The sequence below is a fragment of the Caretta caretta genome, chromosome 6 (assembly GCF_965140235.1).
Source record: "Caretta caretta isolate rCarCar2 chromosome 6, rCarCar1.hap1, whole genome shotgun sequence".
Taxonomy (NCBI): domain Eukaryota; kingdom Metazoa; phylum Chordata; order Testudines; family Cheloniidae; genus Caretta; species Caretta caretta.
In genome coordinates this window covers 51,369,555-51,386,817 of record NC_134211.1, presented here as the reverse complement: position 1 = coordinate 51,386,817, position 17,263 = coordinate 51,369,555, and the positions used below count along the sequence as shown (strand labels likewise).

Below are 17,263 nucleotides of genomic sequence, written 5' to 3'. Positions count from 1 at the left end.
GGGAGACAAGTGTCTTGTCCAATGGTCATAGCAAAACCAGTGTGGTTTCCTTTTCCTGTTGTCTGAGGTGAAGGCTTGCGGTGCTGAGCTGTGTCCCTTCTGTCTGCACTCTCCCCACAAGGAGTCATGCTGCTTAAGCCAGGTGGTGCAGTGGGGGATAAGTGTCCAGTCAGGTAATCAGAAAAAAAACAATTTAGTGTCCCTTTCTGGTTGTGTGAGACAAAGACTCCTAGTGCTGACCTGGATTTTCAGGAAAATGAATAAAGATGTATTCTATGTCTCTCATTCCCTGTCCATTTCACCATTCTCATGTCGGCATAGGGGCAGGATGTTTTGCTGCAGCTGGGATGGAGGGGCAGGTTGTGGTTCAGAGCTACCTCTGCATGAAATCTTCATATTCTAGGTCAGAATGTAGTTGATTTCCATTCTGATTCCCTCCGCCTCCTGTAAGCATATCTCAGCAACTTTATCTTGCAGCAGAAACCTCATTCTTGAGGTTCACCAGCAATGCAGATCTGCTTGAACCACCTTCAGAGTTGACCAACATACTCCATTCAGCAATCTATAGAGTGACCATTAGCAGAAACATGTCTCTGGCATAGATTGATGGAATCCTTCCACAGCACCCTCCATGATTCTGGCCAGAGTGGCAGAAACTTTAACCGGTAAAGGCAAATTTCATGGAGGCACCTTAGAGACTAACAAATTTATTTGGGCATAACCTTTCGTGGGCTAAAACCCACTTCATCAGATGCATACAGTGGAAAATACAGTAGGAAGATATATATATACACAGAGAACATGAAAAAATGGGTGTTGCCATACCAACTGTAATGAGACCAACTAATTAAGGTGGGCTATTATCAGCAGGAGAAAAATACCTTTTGTAGTGATAATCAGGATGGCCCATTTCAAACAGTTGACAAGAAGGTGTGAGTAACAATGTGTATGTGAGAGGGAGAAATTAGTATGGGGAAATAGTTTTTACTTTGTGTAATGATCCATCCACTCCCAGTCTTTATTCAAGCCTAATTTAATCATATCCCGTTTGCAAATTAATTCCATTTAAATTAGGAATGGAATGCAGTGGCTAAAAGGGCTGGTGTCTGACAGAGTGCAGCCATTGAAGAGTAGGCGGTACTCTCGGTTGTCATCTCTACATTTTAAAAAAGATATTGTAGTACTTTCAAAATATGTCATTTAAAATATTTCAAAGAAAATTTCACTTTTGAAACAGTTTCAATAGTTTATTAGTTGCATATCTTGCCTTAATTGTTCTTTTCACATTTCTCTAGAAAATATGCCTTCTATCTCAGAGTTTCAATAAATTTTATAATTTATTTAATTGTGTGTCTCCTCCTTCCTGGGTGTGGCAAACTTAAGATGGGGGGTGGGGGGGTTGTTTTCAGTTTGTGAATGAGCCCTAAGTCTTGTGAGTAATGTAATGGTATCATGTGTAATGTTTTGGTGCCATTACAGTGTAAATTTTGAGTCTTCCCTCTAGGTTCACAAATATCTGAAGTCCTAGGGATACACAGGAGGAATGGGGAAAGTGGAGTGTATGTTTTCTCTGCTATAAAAAGCCTCTACTAATTCTCACCACAGCAGATGTCTTATACATAGGTACTAAGGGTGGCTTGATGTCTTTCTTAATGACTTTATCGAACATGTTGAAATTCAAAAAGAGAGAGAAAAAACCATACTTGCAATTACACAGCATCTGTCAGTACCCTATACTGAAATCACCACCTTCCCTCAAACCTTAAGCAGACCTTGGATTAAGGCCAGGGTATATAACAACTGTGAATTGTACTTAGCACTGGTGACCATTCTTAATCCATAAATTAACACAATGGCCATATTTCTCCATTGAGGTGGCATTAGCTGGGGTCCTGGGTGCATTTGCACCCACAGAAATCAGGCCAGGTCAGGTCAAATCCGAGTGGCACTGCAACTTGGCATTCAGGGTTGCAACACCACTCACTCAAATTTGGCTTGGCTGCCCCTCTTCATGGAGGCTGGGCCAGCAATTTGAATGAGTGCCATCACAACCTGGTGCATGAGGTGGTAGCATCACTCAGGTTTAGTGTCTGTCATTGATAGTACAGGGAGCAACTCCCTGACCCCAGCAAGGCCCAGGCCTCACTGTCAACTATTTACACAAAACAATCTGTTCAAACCTTGTATTTAGCAGTGACACTTTGAGTTAGTTTCCCAGACTTGAAGAAGAGCTCTGTGTAGCTCAAAAGCTTGTCTCTCTCACCAACAGAAGTTGATCCAATAAAAGATATTGCCTCACCTACCTTTTCTCTGTAACTGCCACTTAATGTCATTGTGCCAGGCCCGAGGCAACCCATCTGATCAAGAGCCCAGATATAGGAGCAAGGTTCGGGATACCGCTTCCACCAGCAAAGGGACTGGAGTTCATTGAGAGGTGGGACCAGAAGTGGCCACCTGGCTGCATGCAGGCCAGAGCCCACACCGCCACCCTTCCCCTTCTCCCTCCCCACACAGGGAGAGCAGAAATCCCACAGGCCTGGGCCCTCTCTGTCCCCACACCCATGGAATCTGGAGACTATATCTGCCCCTGCCACCAACAGCAATCAACACCACCTTAGGAAAGTTTAAATACTCACAAATAGCAGGGATTTTAAAAGAGATGTGAAGTGTGGCAAGCACTTGAGGCATTGAAAAGTTAATCAGGCACACAATGACAGCATTTGTCTCCATCACTAGGAAAATCCCACACCTTCAACAGCTTCAACAGCTCGAAAGGCTGAAATTAGGGGTTGCATTTATCAGTGAAATGTTTTATTGATTAAAGCATTTGGAAACCCAGTATTTCACAAAAAGAAGTGCAAATGGGTCCTTCATTTTTCCAAGCAGAAGCCACTGTGTGAACTGGGTTAAGTGAGGCTCCTTATACAGCTGTACATGCAGTTAGGAAGAGGAGAAACAAAACAAAAAAGTCATATGGACGAAACAGTCGCCATCTTCAGACCTACACCATTTGTTTTTTACAATGAACCACAAGTGAGGAACTGGCTTACTTTCAGGCATCAATAGTGAGAAGAACAAATATATTGAACAGTGAGTGCATAACAACACAGCCAACATCCTCAACAGCAGAAACCCAGACCCGTATTCTTAACACAATGTAGGTGCCCTGTAATAATTGTATTTGTAAATGTTTGCAACGTAACATGCAGGAGTGGATAACAAAATTCAGCAACAGCACATAAAGTGGAAACAAAACCCTTAAAAAGATATATAACCCCATAAGAACATAGGTATGTTCCCTGATGTAAAGCGGCTTCACAGAAAGATGGGAAGGTGTCCTTTGCCACAGGTACAAGGCAAATGTCATCCTCTACCTCCCTGCTGTGCCAGGATGTGTGCACATATAGTGTCCTTAATTTCCCTTTCCCTCTGGGACCCAGGACCAATATGTATGTGTATGGATTCTGGCTGCCAGTACAGAGTTTGCATACTGAATGTGGCCTCAGCCCACCTAGGATGAAAATACTCTTCCTTACCCTCTCAGATACTGTGCAGCACAGCAACCGATGATCATATGAACCACTCTGGCATCCCAGATGGATCTGTAAGCAGTGCCAATGAGCCTTGAGCCTACCAAATGTGCATTTCACAACCATTCTGCAGTTACTTAGCTTGAAATTAAGTTCCCTTTTTCCTGGGCCATTTACATCAGGGTATGGTTTCATGACCCAAGGCAAGGAGCTGGTATGCAGGTTCCCTCAATTGATACACCATACAGACTCAGATACACCATACAGACCAATCTCCATTATGGGGAATAAAGTCCCTTCTTCCTGCATCAAGTAAAATCCTGATCTCCTCAGTATCCTGGCATCATGAACCTTTCTAGCATCCCCCACATTAGTATTTATAGTCTGCCTCTGCCATAAAGATAAAGGGAAGGGTAACCACCTTTCTCTATACAGTGCTATAAAATCCCTCCTGGCTAGAGGCAAAACCCTTTCACCTGTAAAGGGTTAAGAAGCTAAGATAACCTTGCTGGCACCTGACCCAAAATGACCAATGAGAGGACAAGATACTTTCAAAGCTGGAGGGGGGAGGGAACAAAGGGTTGGTCTGTCTGTGTGATGCTTTTGCCGGGAACAGATCAGGAATGCAGCCTTACAACTCCTGTTAAGTTAGTAAGTAATCTAGCTAGAAATGCGTTAGATTTCCTTTTGTTTAATGGCTGGTAAAATAAGCTGTGCTGGATGGAATGTATATTCCTGGTTTTGTGTCTTTTTGTGTCTTTAAGGTTTTGCCTAGAGGGATCCTCTATGTTTTGAATCTGATTACCCTGTAAGTATTTACCTTCCTGATTTTACAGAGGTGATTCTTTTACCTTTTCTTTACTTAAAATTCTTCTTTTAAGATTTAAGATCTTCTGATTGCTTTTTCATTGTTCTTAAGATCCAAGGGTTTGGGTCTGTGTTCACCTGTACAATTTGGTGAGCATTCTTATCAAGCCTTCCCCAGGAAAGGGGGTGTAGGGCTTGAGGGGATATTTTGGGGGAAGACGTCTCCAAGTGGGCTCTTTCCCTGTTCTTTGTTTAAAACGCTTGGTGGTGGCAGCCTAAGGTTCAAGGACAAGGCAAACTTTGTACCTTGGGGAAGTTTTTAACCTAAACTGGTAAGAATAAGCTTAGGGGGTCTTTCATGCAGGTCCCCACATCTGGACCCTAGAGTTCAGAGTGGGGAAGGAACCTTAACAGCCTCCATGTCCACCATGCCTTGCAGAATGATGAATAGTAGCCATTTTGGATCACATACTCACTCGCTTCTTGTAGTGGGCAAACTGTTGGGATATGAGGTTTTTGATGGCCCTGGCACAGTTTGGCAATCGCAGCCTCTGAAAACCAGCTATTATTTCTGGAACGTTTCTTATCGCAACCCCTGTGAGTAAACCACAATGCTAATTACCTCACAAATCTGCATAACCATGACCCCAACAGTGAAATTTCCAACCCCAAAGCTGTTTGCAATGACCATATAGCTGGTCTGGGGTCTATTCCATAGGCAATAGCAACCTGCTTCTGAACTGATTTAGGATTCCAGTGTCGGAGAGTTGATTTGAGCTCCTTACACAGCTCCTCACATGACTCCATGAAGGTCTGTGTCCTCATGCAGACGTTCTGCAGCCACTACTGGTCATCCCTGCTTTGTAAGAATCATAGAATCATAGAATATAAGGGTTGGAAGGGACCCCAGAAGGTCATCTAGTCCAACCCCCGGCTCGAAGCAGGACCAATTCCCAGTTAAATCATCCCAGCCAGGGCTTTGTCAAGTCTGACCTTAAAAACCTCTAAGGAAGGAGATTCTACCACCTCCCTAGGTAACGCATTCCAGTGTTTCACCACCCTCTTAGTGAAAAAGTTTTTCCTAATATCCAATCTAAACCTCCCCCACTGCAGCTTGAGACCATTACTCCTCGTTCTGTCATCTGCTACCATTGAGAACAGTCTAGAGCCATCCTCTTTGGAACCCCCTTTCAGGTAGTTGAAAGCAGCTATCAAATCCCCCCTCATTCTTCTCTTCTGCAGGCTAAACAATCCCAGCTCCCTCAGCCTCTCCTCATAACTCATGTGTTCCAGACCCCTAATCATTTTTGTTGCCCTTCGCTGGACTCTCTCCAATTTATCCACATCCTTCTTGAAGTGTGGGGCCCAAAACTGGACACAGTACTCCAGATGAGGCCTCACCAATGTCGAATAGAGGGGAACGATCACATCCCTTGATCTGCTCGCTATGCCCCTACTTATACATCCCAAAATGCCATTGGCCTTCTTGGCAACAAGGGCACACTGCTGACTCATATCCAGCTTCTCGTCCACTGTCACCCCTAGGTCCTTTTCAGCAGAACTGCTGCCTAGCCATTCGGTCCCTAGTCTGTAGCTGTGCATTGGGTTCTTCCGTCCTAAGTGCAGGACCCTGCACTTATTCTTATTGAACCTCATCAGATTTCTTTTGGCCCAATCCTCCAATTTGTCTAGGTCCTTCTGTATCCTATCCCTCCCCTCCAGCGTATCTACCACTCCTCCCAGTTTAGTATCATCCGCAAATTTGCTGAGAGTGCAATCCACACCATCCTCCAGATCATTTATGAAGATATTGAACAAAACCGGCCCCAGGACTGACCCTTGGGGCACTCCACTTGATACCGGCTGCCAACTAGACATGGAGCCATTGATAACTACCCGTTGAGCCCGACAATCTAGCCAGCTTTCTACCCACCTTATAGTGCATTCTTCCAGCCCATACTTCCTTAACTTGCTGACAAGAATACTGTGGGAGACCGTGTCAAAAGCTTTGCTAAAGTCAAGAAACAATACATCCACTGCTTTCCCTTCATCCACAGAACCAGTAATCTCATCATAAAAGGCGATTAGATTAGTCAGGCATGACCTTCCCTTGGTGAATCCATGCTGGCTGTTCCTGATCACTTTCCTCTCATGCAAGTGCTTCAGGATTGATTCTTTGAGGACCTGCTCCATGATTTTTCCAGGGACTGAGGTGAGGCTGACTGGCCTGTAGTTCCCAGGATCCTCCTTCTTCCCTTTTTTAAAGATTGGCACTACATTAGCCTTTTTCCAGTCATCCGGGACTTCCCCCGTTCGCCACGAGTTTTCAAAGATAATGGCCAATGGCTCTACAATCACAGCCGCCAATTCCTTCAGCACTCTCGGATGCAACTCGTCCGGCCCCATGGACTTGTGCACGTCCAGCTTTTCTAAATAGTCCCTAACCACCTCTTTATAAGACTATGATTCCACTACACCATGAAGCAACAGTGAATTGAAAAGCATATTGTGGCAATAGCAGCAATCAATATATTGGTCATCTATAACATTACTGAATTTTCATTGACCTCAAGGCCTGACATCTTTGATGAGTCAGAAATTGCTGCTGAAAAGGCATCTGGCATCTACCAGGGCACATTCCTACACTGCATAAATGCATAAATGCATAAATACACTGCATTCCTCCACAATGAGGGAGCAGAGGCAGAACGTCATCAACCAGTTGATCCATGAGTTCTACATAGTTTTTCAGGGAAACAAGTGAAGGACTACGTGATCCAGAAGTGCCATTGGCACATGTGTGAAGGCAGGGAAAGGTACCAAAAACATATGATAAAGCAGTTCCTAGAGTATCTTCCTGTGCCAAAAAGGACCCTGGGATACAACCTCTGAAATGATAGCAGTAACCCCACATACTGGAGTGGCAATGCGGATTCAGATACACAGCATTATACCTGTGTCCAGCACAGCATATGTGGATTCTCAGGTATGGGGAGCATGCACAAACATGGACACAATCCAGTACTCAGGTATGCATTCCAGTGTAGACATATCCTAAGAAAGCTGTATTTCTCACAGGACAATATTCATTACCCAATGGCTTATTCTAGGCACAATGGCCTTGCAGCCTACCATCCAAGAGAGGATAAGGATGGTCCTGGGGTTAATGTTCTAAACTGTGTCTCAGGAAAAATGGGATCAATTATCAGCTCTGCCCTAGATTCCCTAGGTGACTTGATCTCTCTGTGCCTCATTTCCCGCTCTGTAAAATGGGATAATAAGACTTCCTTTCTCACACTCTGTCTTTTCTATTTAGACTGTAAACTCTTTGGGGCAAGAACTGTATTTTACTATGTGTTTACACAGTGCCCAGCACAATGAGGCCTCAATCTCGTCTTGGCTGGAGCCTCTCCCAGCTATAATAATAATAATAATCCTGTAGTACCTGCTCTCTTAATTTATATAAATTTATTGGATTGTGAATAGCAAAGCAGCATGGTTAACAGCCTCATTGGTGTTTCAGCATGGCTCTCTCCCACCCCTCATTCAAACCTCTACAGGATAGAACACTACCTGTGATGTCTCACTACCATCAAGTTGCAGTGCATCACTTGGCACTGCCCAAGATATATACCACCGGTCTGATCACTCTGACTACAACATTACATTCATGCTGCAGTACACCTGTTCCAGGAGTTATCCACAGAGTCCCCATTGCTGGAATTCAAAAGGAAAAAATATGACATTTTCTTAGATGCCAAAGGTTTTTCACTACCCTTACTACTATTAGACACTTAACCCCGGAGGTTTTTACTCATAAATTGGAGGATAAATTGATCACCCAACTTGGAGGAGTAAGAATTTTCCCCAAAGACACATTGATGGTAATCTTAGAGATTTTTCATCTTCCCCTTCAGTGATGAGCACAGAATAGCCATTTGGTTCAGATGTGTGTTGAGATACAATTCCTGTGATTAGAGGGGTTGGCACTGCAAGACGAGACCTCCAGTCATCTCATCTCTATGTCCCCATAGCGGTCACATTTTGAATCACCTTTGCTTACTCTTCTTAATGCTAAGAGCTGGCACTAAAATAATTTGGTTGAACATTTTTTAATGCAAGAAGTGTAGAATAGATTCTTAAATAGCCCTATTTCTAAGAGCTGGGGACAAGGCTTCAGAGCTTCCCAGTTCCTCATTACATACTCTTCTTTCCTTCTCTTAATAGGAAAGATTGAGACAGGTTTATTGACAAGTCAGAGTTCACATGTTCAGTACAGGTGTTGGCTACAATCAAACTAGCGGGTCTATAATGCCAATTTATACAAGTCTTAAGCAATGATAAAATGTTACTTGTGCCAAGAAATGTCCTATATTAAATTTGATTAGTTGCAGAGGTGTCTCTATGGATTAATTACTGGAATTTCTTGTGCAGAATCTAGCACAGATCCAGTGTCTGACTAGAATAGCCAAAAAGTCAATCTCATCAAATAGCTTAACATCTTAAAGCAATGCAATTTCTCCCCTCTCCCTTCTCAGTTACTTTCTGAAAGTTGTTGGCCTCATAAAATCATTCTTTGTATGTTACAAATGGCTGGTCTTTGCTCTTGCCAAGCCAGTACATGAAGTCTAGAGGGGAAAGGAAGAAATCACTTTTATATGTTTCAACTTCTGCTTTCTGCCCCTCTGCGAAATAAACCCCACATGTTAATTAATAATTGTGTATTTAAATGTTTTGGGTCCAGTCCTGCAATCTATATTCAGGGAATATGCTCATGGAAGTCAGTGAGGTTAGTGTGTGATGGAGGGCTACTCATCTGACGTTGTTACAAAACTAGGCCCTTTATATTTCGGCCTCTACACAGACTTTTTTTCTCTCCCTGTAAAACAGTCCATGCAAAAATAAACAGATCTTTCATGAAGCTTGCTACATGCCTATGTGATGCTGACATACTCGTGTTAAGTTGCCATCCATTCTTATTTTTCCCCTATACTGCACATTTCTGGTTTTAAGGCCATGAAATACAGCTCCTGAATGAGTCTGCTGCAGTGCAGTTAATATTGCTCTTTTCTGACATTTAATTTAATGCTGCCAACACCTTCCCATTTCCTCACATTCCCCCATCTCTCTCTTAGACGTTGGTCTTTTATAGCTTTTGAAAAACACACCGTCAAGTGAATAGTACTGTATTGTGGGATTTGCTCCTTGAAATTTTTCCCTAAAGACTGGAAATTAAATTCTCCGTTTATGGCAACCAGAAGGTTTGGTGGAACTTCCAAGTATTTCCTACTCTCAATTTTTTTCCCCTTAAAATCTCAGTACCATGTTTGGATTATCATTAGTCTCATTGAGAAATCAAGCCATGATAAGTTCAAAAGGCCTTACATTAACGAATGAGACACAGTACATAAATAATGTAGACTACGTGTAGCAGCTATACAGACCAGTGACACTACTGTAAACTACTTGCTATAACAGAAATGTCATAAAATGAGGCAGAAGCAAAGAAAATTATTTCATGCTTAGCATCTGATTAAACTGACTGATAGCAAGAAAGACAAATACCAAAAATATAATAACGCTATAATTTTGTTATACGGTGTGTCAAGAGAGTGCTGTGACAATTGCAGGTCAGGCCAAAAAGCCTACATTTCCCAAAGTGACTAGACATTTTGGGTATTTCAGTTATTTGGTACACATTTTGAGACACCTGAAACAGCCTGTTTTCACAAAATATTGATCATCAACCCTCTGAAAGCCAGAATTTTTTAAGGGAACGCAAAAAGGGAGGCACCCAAAGTCATTAGTCACTCTGGAAAATTTAGGCCAACGTTTTCAAAAATGCCCATTAATTTGGGATGCTTCATTTCTTGGGAACTCATCTGACACCTTGAGCCTGCTTTTCAGAAGTACTGAGCTCCTACAGCTTTTCAACAGGAGCTGTGGTGCTCAGCACTTCTGAAAAAATCAGACCCCAGGTGCTTCTATGAAGTGTCAGAAGCATTCTAGAAGGTATGTAGCAGGCCATCAATTCTCCACATTCCCCAGAAACCACCACCAGGTCTCAAGCTGACTGTAAAAAACTGGCCTAATACAATATACTTTGGGTGAAGGAACATAACATTGATTTCTTCCAAGCTATCTGAGCTATTTTAAAGAAATACTCCCAAGGAGTTTAATTTTCTGAACTGTGCAACCAATATTATTACATTTACTTTGGAAAGGAAAGGAGCAAAGTTAAGAATTAATGTGAAGACACAAATGTTACTTGGAAAGGAAATGTGTTAAGTAAATATTATCGTGAAGCTGAGCGATTTGTTATCATCCTGTTCCTTTCTGATCAGCTCAGCAACGTTCATCTAGTATGTTACATCCTATATAAAGGGTTTCAGTGAAGAAGCCAGAGAGTGAGGAAAGCATATGCACTGGATCAGGTGGGGGATAGTCAGGCCAAAGTAGGCATGGATTTCTAAAGGTTCTGTCAGCCAAACCACAGGTAGGAGTAAAGAAGAAAGGTTCGTGTTCCAGAATGGAAGAAGACAGAAGAGGTAGCCATATTCCACAGGCATACATGATACCCATTTGACATAGAAGATGGTCTTCAAAGAAAGCAGCTATTGGAGGAAGCTGCCAGCTGGAATAAAATATTCCTAGAGAAGCTAGGAACTGCTGAGGCCACACACTGGTGGAAAAAGTGAAAGAAAGGACACTACATACCAAAGACTGTGCATCTTTTAAATATCCGAGGCCTAAGTCTCATCTCAGTTATGATGGTTTACACTGATGAAACTCCACTGACTTCAGTGGATTTATACTAGTGTGAGAAAGATGAGAACCTGGCCCCTAAAATAGGGGTAGATAAGGAGAAGATAGGTAAACAAACAGTTAAAGAAATGGAAGAACAGACTACAGCAAGCCTTATTACAGATCCAGCCAAATGATGGTTCTAATATATAAGGTAATACAATCAGATTATAAAAAACACAAGTGGAAGAGCAGCTATCAAGTGACGGAGAGGATGTATGAGAGGTGGAGGCGGGAGGTTTGATGGAAGGATGAGTAGTCCTCTTGGAGAGGGAGATCTTGCTAATGTGGTAGTTAGGGTGAACTTTTCAGCAGGAATCTGAAACAGAGGGGTCAGTTGGGAGAACAGCAGAGCTCTGGAGTGGAAGGCAGCATCAGACAAATGGTGCAAAGACTGACATATGGGATAACTGGACATCCGAGTGTTCTGTGGGTTAGTAAGAACTGCAGTGTTGCCAACTCAAATAATTACAAAATCATGAGTCAGGGCCCTCCAAAAGCATGAAAATGACATTAAAATCATGACTTGTTAATATATAAATAAATACATTTACTTCATTTAGGTTTTGGAGCCTCTCTAGGGTTTTTCTTTGGATTAGAACATTAATTTTTTAAAAGAAAATGAAAGCTGGGTTTCTCATGTAATCATATGACTCCAGGAGTTGGGCTTTAAAAAACTTCTTTAATCATCACAAGATTTGTGATAAAATCATGAGAGTTGGCAATACTGGCGACTGATTGATCAGTTGTCTGGCTCTGCTACTACAAATCAGAGCACAGTACTTCCCATCTAGGAGAGGATGCCAGGAGTCAGCACTGTGTATTCTAAGCAGCATATAGGGATGTCTCACAGATGGTATTAGCATGCACACTGAGTAACAGCAGTCATACTTATAGTTTGATCTGAAAGTGAATGGGAACTAAGGACACTCCATATTCTGTACCGAACAGGACTGAGCCTATAATAAGCAGGGTCCTACCTGGAAGATTCCAGGATCAGAACTCTACACTCAACAGCATGGATAAACGGAAATTAAATTCTGCTTTAATAGTTTAAATGATATAGTCTAAGGGTTTTGCCAAAGCGGCCCGGCTATTTTTCATAGTCATCATCAGCGTATGCGCAATGTGCCCAGCCATTTAATGGAGTCATCATCAGCCAGGCAGAGAACCGGTAGCCCTGTTGTTAGAATAAGTCAGTGGGCACTCAACGATGATATGCAACATAGTCTGAAGTTGACCACAGCTGCATCACAGGTCATTAGAAAAACCCCATTTAAAGAGATTGGTCACACAGTTGCTTGGGTCAGTGAGGAAAGAGTGATTAATGACTGGGGGGCAATGGATCAGTATTCACATCACGGTCCCCATCAGTATCTAGGCCAGAGAAAATCCAACCAGAGGACCAAATTCGGTGATGAATCCTGGTCACATGCCATCTGACTGCAACCCCCATGTACCACCACCCTTTGACTTTTTTCATCGTGGTGTTGGGGTTTTTTTACTATGTATATTATGATGGACCCAGGCCAGTTGGGTACATCAGAGTAGCAGAAGGCAGATATACTGGCCACTGGATTAACAGTTTTCTGTTCCCTGACTGACCAGAGCAGGGGCTGCTCCAGGCTAATGAGAACACCTGACTCCAATTAACCTGCAAAGAGTCAGGTGAGGCCATTAAGCTAATGTGACCACCTGACTCTAATTAAAGCCCCTCTGATCATATAAAAGGGATCACTCCAGTCAGGCAGAGAGGAGCAGAAGTATGGCTGAAGGGCTGGTTAATGAAGACACCCTCAAGTCATTGGTAAGGGATCCCTAAGGTAAGGGTGAAGAAGGGAGAAGCAGGAGAGCTGTGGGGAAGTGGCCCAGGGAAATGTAGCAACTCTGGCAGTAAAAGGTTGGCTGCCAACAGCTGCTACCATTAGGGTCCCTGGGCCGAAACCCAGAGTAGAGGGTGGGCCCGGGTTCCCCCCAACCCACCACTACAGAAACACCTCCTGGGAGGGGAAAACAGGCCCCTGTCAGGACAGGAGGCTAAACTGTTTTGGCATGAGGCCGTAAGAGCAACAGAGACTGTGGGAGTTCTCTCACCAACCTCCATTGCTGGCTTATGATGAAAGGGGCTCTGTAGACTGTATCCCTGGCCCCAGGGAGAGAAGGGCTATGTGGAGGGTTGCAGGACTGCCCAACCCCCTGGGTACATACTCAAGTGGCTAACCCGGAGGCACTCTGATATTTATAAGCACTAGCTTGAGCAGAGCTGCGCAAGCTGGGAATCACGCCTCCCTGCTCAAATGTAGCTGTACCCTGAGAGAGAAGAGTGGCACCTATACCCTCAACAATAACATTTCCTTCAGGTCATTGGAGAGCTCCCATCCAATCACGGACCAGGTTTGACCCCACTTAGTTTGTAGTTATTTGCTTATGATTAACTAGCTAATGTTTGTAGAGCAGCTGAGGATATAAAGCTCTGTTTCACTGCTATGCTTCTTTATTGTTATGAGGGTCTGTCAAGATCGCTGCTTGATGACTAGGTTAAAGATGCTGGCCTAGGTCCCAAGTCCAGCTGAGCTATGTTCCATGCAACACTTGAAGAAGGAAGAAAAAAGTGAGTTGACATCATCTTTCTACCACTACCACACCATCCCCTTCTGGAGCTGGCTAGAGGCCAATTTGAACTCTGGTATAACTGCTCTAATTTAGTTCATTGAAAATGTTCTGTCACAAAGTTTTTCCAGCAGAAAATGGCTCTTTTGTCTTAATGGACATTTCTGTGGTAAATGTCCATTTTTAAAGACAAGTTTTCAGATTTTTCTCGACCAAAAAAAACCATAAAAACCTGAAAAATTATGGCAGAAAATTATAAAATTTGGGGAAAGGGTTGATTTTTTTTTTTCAACAAAGCCATCCAAAAAAATCTAAGAAAAATGTTTTTTCTTTGAAAGTTTTTCATGGGGAAGAAAAATTCCGACAAGCTCTGGGCAGCAAATTGGGCTGTAATCATTTCATCTGCTCAGAATGCCCCTTTACACCTCTCCTAATATGCCTCCTACGTCAGGTCGGAAGCAGGTAGTGTAGCGCTGTATTAAGCCATCTCTTTCAGAGGGATCTCCAGGCGCTTCATGAGCCGCTTGACTGGCTGGATCTTGCTCACATGCTCAGGGTATAGCTAATCACCTTATATGGGGTCAGGAAAGAATTTTCCATCCGGTCAGATTGGCAGTGACCTTGGGGTTTTTCTCCTCCTTTCTTTGTAGCTTGTGAGCATAGACCTGTTGCCAGGATTATCTTTGTATATCTCATTCAATCAGTTCCCTGCTATTGCAGGGGCTTCAGACACTGGTGCACCTCAGTCTCTGCTATTAGCAGACTGTGGCATATAATAGTCTAGTCTCCTGTAGGTTGGTCTCATTTCTGTTACTTGGTTTAGAGTGCAGGTGTTTCGTGGTGTTGGTGGCCTGTGATATACAGGAGTCAGACTAAATGATCTAGTGGTCCCTTTTGGCTTCTTTGCATTGCCTGAGCAGTACAAAGTAGCCAGATGGAGGATCACGGATCTGGCCCTAGATGTTAACAAGGCAGTTCACAGAGCTGTTTCATATAAATGTGATTTGCTTATGCAGTATGACGGAGCTCCTAGGAATTGATGTTGCTCCTGTAAACACTGTATAGCAATTTGCTTTATCTGCTTAATAATGTATCTAGATTTAACCTCTCCTTTGCAACAAACAAAATTAAACAGAGTAAATCTGCCTTGGGCTATGAGTCTGTTATTAATATGGATCTGCTTACTGTATGCTAAAATACTATTGCATTCCCTAACATGCTCAGTTCCATTTGCATTATGGAGAGTTAGTTCATCAGATTGGAAATAAAAATGCATGGCCTCCCGAAATGAATGTCCTGGATGAATGAATCCTGCTGGTGCCACACGCAGCCCCAGTGTGTTGCTTGTATGCTCTTGTTTTTCGCAAGGGTGAACAATGGAAACAGTCCCATGTTCAGCAGCTTGTTTTGCATATAACTTACACACAGTAATAATCCAATACCAAATTTACCTTTTTAAAGAAACCTTAAGCAGAAACCCAGTGTGTTATCTTTGCATTGCTCTCCTTCTCTTAAGGTAGCATAAAGGGTTCTATTTGTAACATGCCATCATTGGTTTGCTACAAAATATGGCAGATCTCAGCCAACTTCTTTAAATACGATTGTCTATGCTTCACGAGCTGTGCTTTCAATCTACAGAACATTTTAAAATATTTCAACAGCTCTGTTCCAAGCTGTGATTATCCAGGAAACTAAAAATGAAGCACATTTACGGTCTAATGTTCACTGCATCTCATCTTTTCAGATTCACTACTTCACTGCCTGTTAGGTTCTTATGTGTCTACATGTGCCCTTGAGAGCCTATGAATGAATCCAAAACATTAACTCAGCAGGGTATATTGATGTGAAAGCTACAGAAAGGGCATTAATGCCTTGTATGTATAGCCATGTGAAAATTTCAAGCTGACCTAAACAACTCATTTGAAATCTCCAGGTAGTATGCTATGAGGAGGATGAATAAAAGACTATGCATCTCTTTGGCTGATGCCTGGTAAGGGCACCTTCCCAATTAATGTCTCAGATATTGTTCCCATTGCTCTTCTAGCCTAACTCTGACTGTTGTTTTCTTTCCTGTTTGCTCTTCCTAACAGCCCTTTTTAATTCAATTCCATTTTTTCAGAATAATAGTATCTAGCAAGTAAACTGAGTCACATATAATATTTATCAAAAATAGAGATCTCTCTCACATTCTCCATACCTACATAGAAACGAATTTTTCTCTTATAAAGAACAGCCATGTTACCAGAGCCTAAGGTACCTTCTGATCACAGTTGTGATGGGGTTTGTAACTGTACAGTTATGTTACAAACATGGCTGGAAATGATTTCATGTCTTAGGGCCAAATATATCTCTGGAGTCACTTCACTGACTCCAGTCTCTATTGCTTTCAGTGCTCAGTCAGCTCATCACCATATTTTAAAGCGTGCTTCCTTGGAGCTGAGTGTGGTAAGAATGGGGTGGAGGAGAGGAAGCAACTACTAGTCTCCACCCATCCTCTTTCATCAATATTACCACCCAGCAGCACCACCTTCTTGCTGCATCAGCATGACCCCCTCCACAAGCACCTTCCATTCACCATGCCCTCCCTCCGAATCTTCAGTATCTCCCCACCTAAGTACCAGCATGCCCATGACCAGTCCACTCCCAGTGTAACCCCCTGTGATGAAAGTGGATTCCATTTCAGCTGTCCAGACCATCTAAATATCTTAGGTACCCATTTCATCCAAAACACAAGCCTTCTGAGCTTCCATTTTTGAAAGCGTGATCCTCCATTCTGGGCCATTAGAGATGGATGGAGTGGTGTAATGACTTGAATCATGGTTGACAGATCCTTCTATATTTTTACCCAAATTGTCTAGATTTTAATACATTCCCAAAAGTACTGACAGAAAGCTAGTGTGGTTTCTAAACACCAGTATCTTTGGTAATAGTCTGTTATATTTGCTGTATAATTTGAGAAATAAATAAAAAAATAAAATCCTGAGCTTCTATCCAACTGTGAGTAATAAATAAGACTGTATGTGGTCTATAATTGTTTTTCCAATTCCAAATGGTAAACTCCAACTTCATATTCATTTCCCACATGAAATGACACTTACTATGGATTGTAAGTGGGGTACTGAACATGCAGCTTTCAGTGTAGGCCTCTACCACTTGAGCTAAAGGAAAAAATCCATTAACTGGTAGCAATATTAAACTGTTATCCTCTATACATTGACCAGCCAGTAGGGGAGGTCATAATCATACACACTTAACCATTGTATTACAAATACAATTGAGGGCTTCCTTTCTGAGAATTCTGGCAAGATTACAAGGGCTGTATATGGATATTCAAAGGTCACCCAATAATGTCCAACAAAAGTTCATATTAGAGATGGATCAGTGAAGCAGTAATCAGATCTGAATCTAGAGAGATCCATCATAAATTTAGGCTAGGGTTGTGCCAGACATATCAGAGAGAGAGGGCAAAGAGAGAGATAAGAGAGAGAGAAAGTAAGAAATGTCTAACTTGT

At 42.5% G+C, this 17,263-nt stretch overlaps 1 long non-coding RNA gene across 1 annotated transcript in view; it reads right to left on the bottom strand.

The window, feature by feature from the left end:
* Nucleotides 1–17,263, bottom strand: part of LOC142072526 (uncharacterized) — a 50,655-nt gene that overhangs the window by 19,334 nt on the left and 14,058 nt on the right. The gene's annotated exons all lie outside the window — the stretch shown is intronic.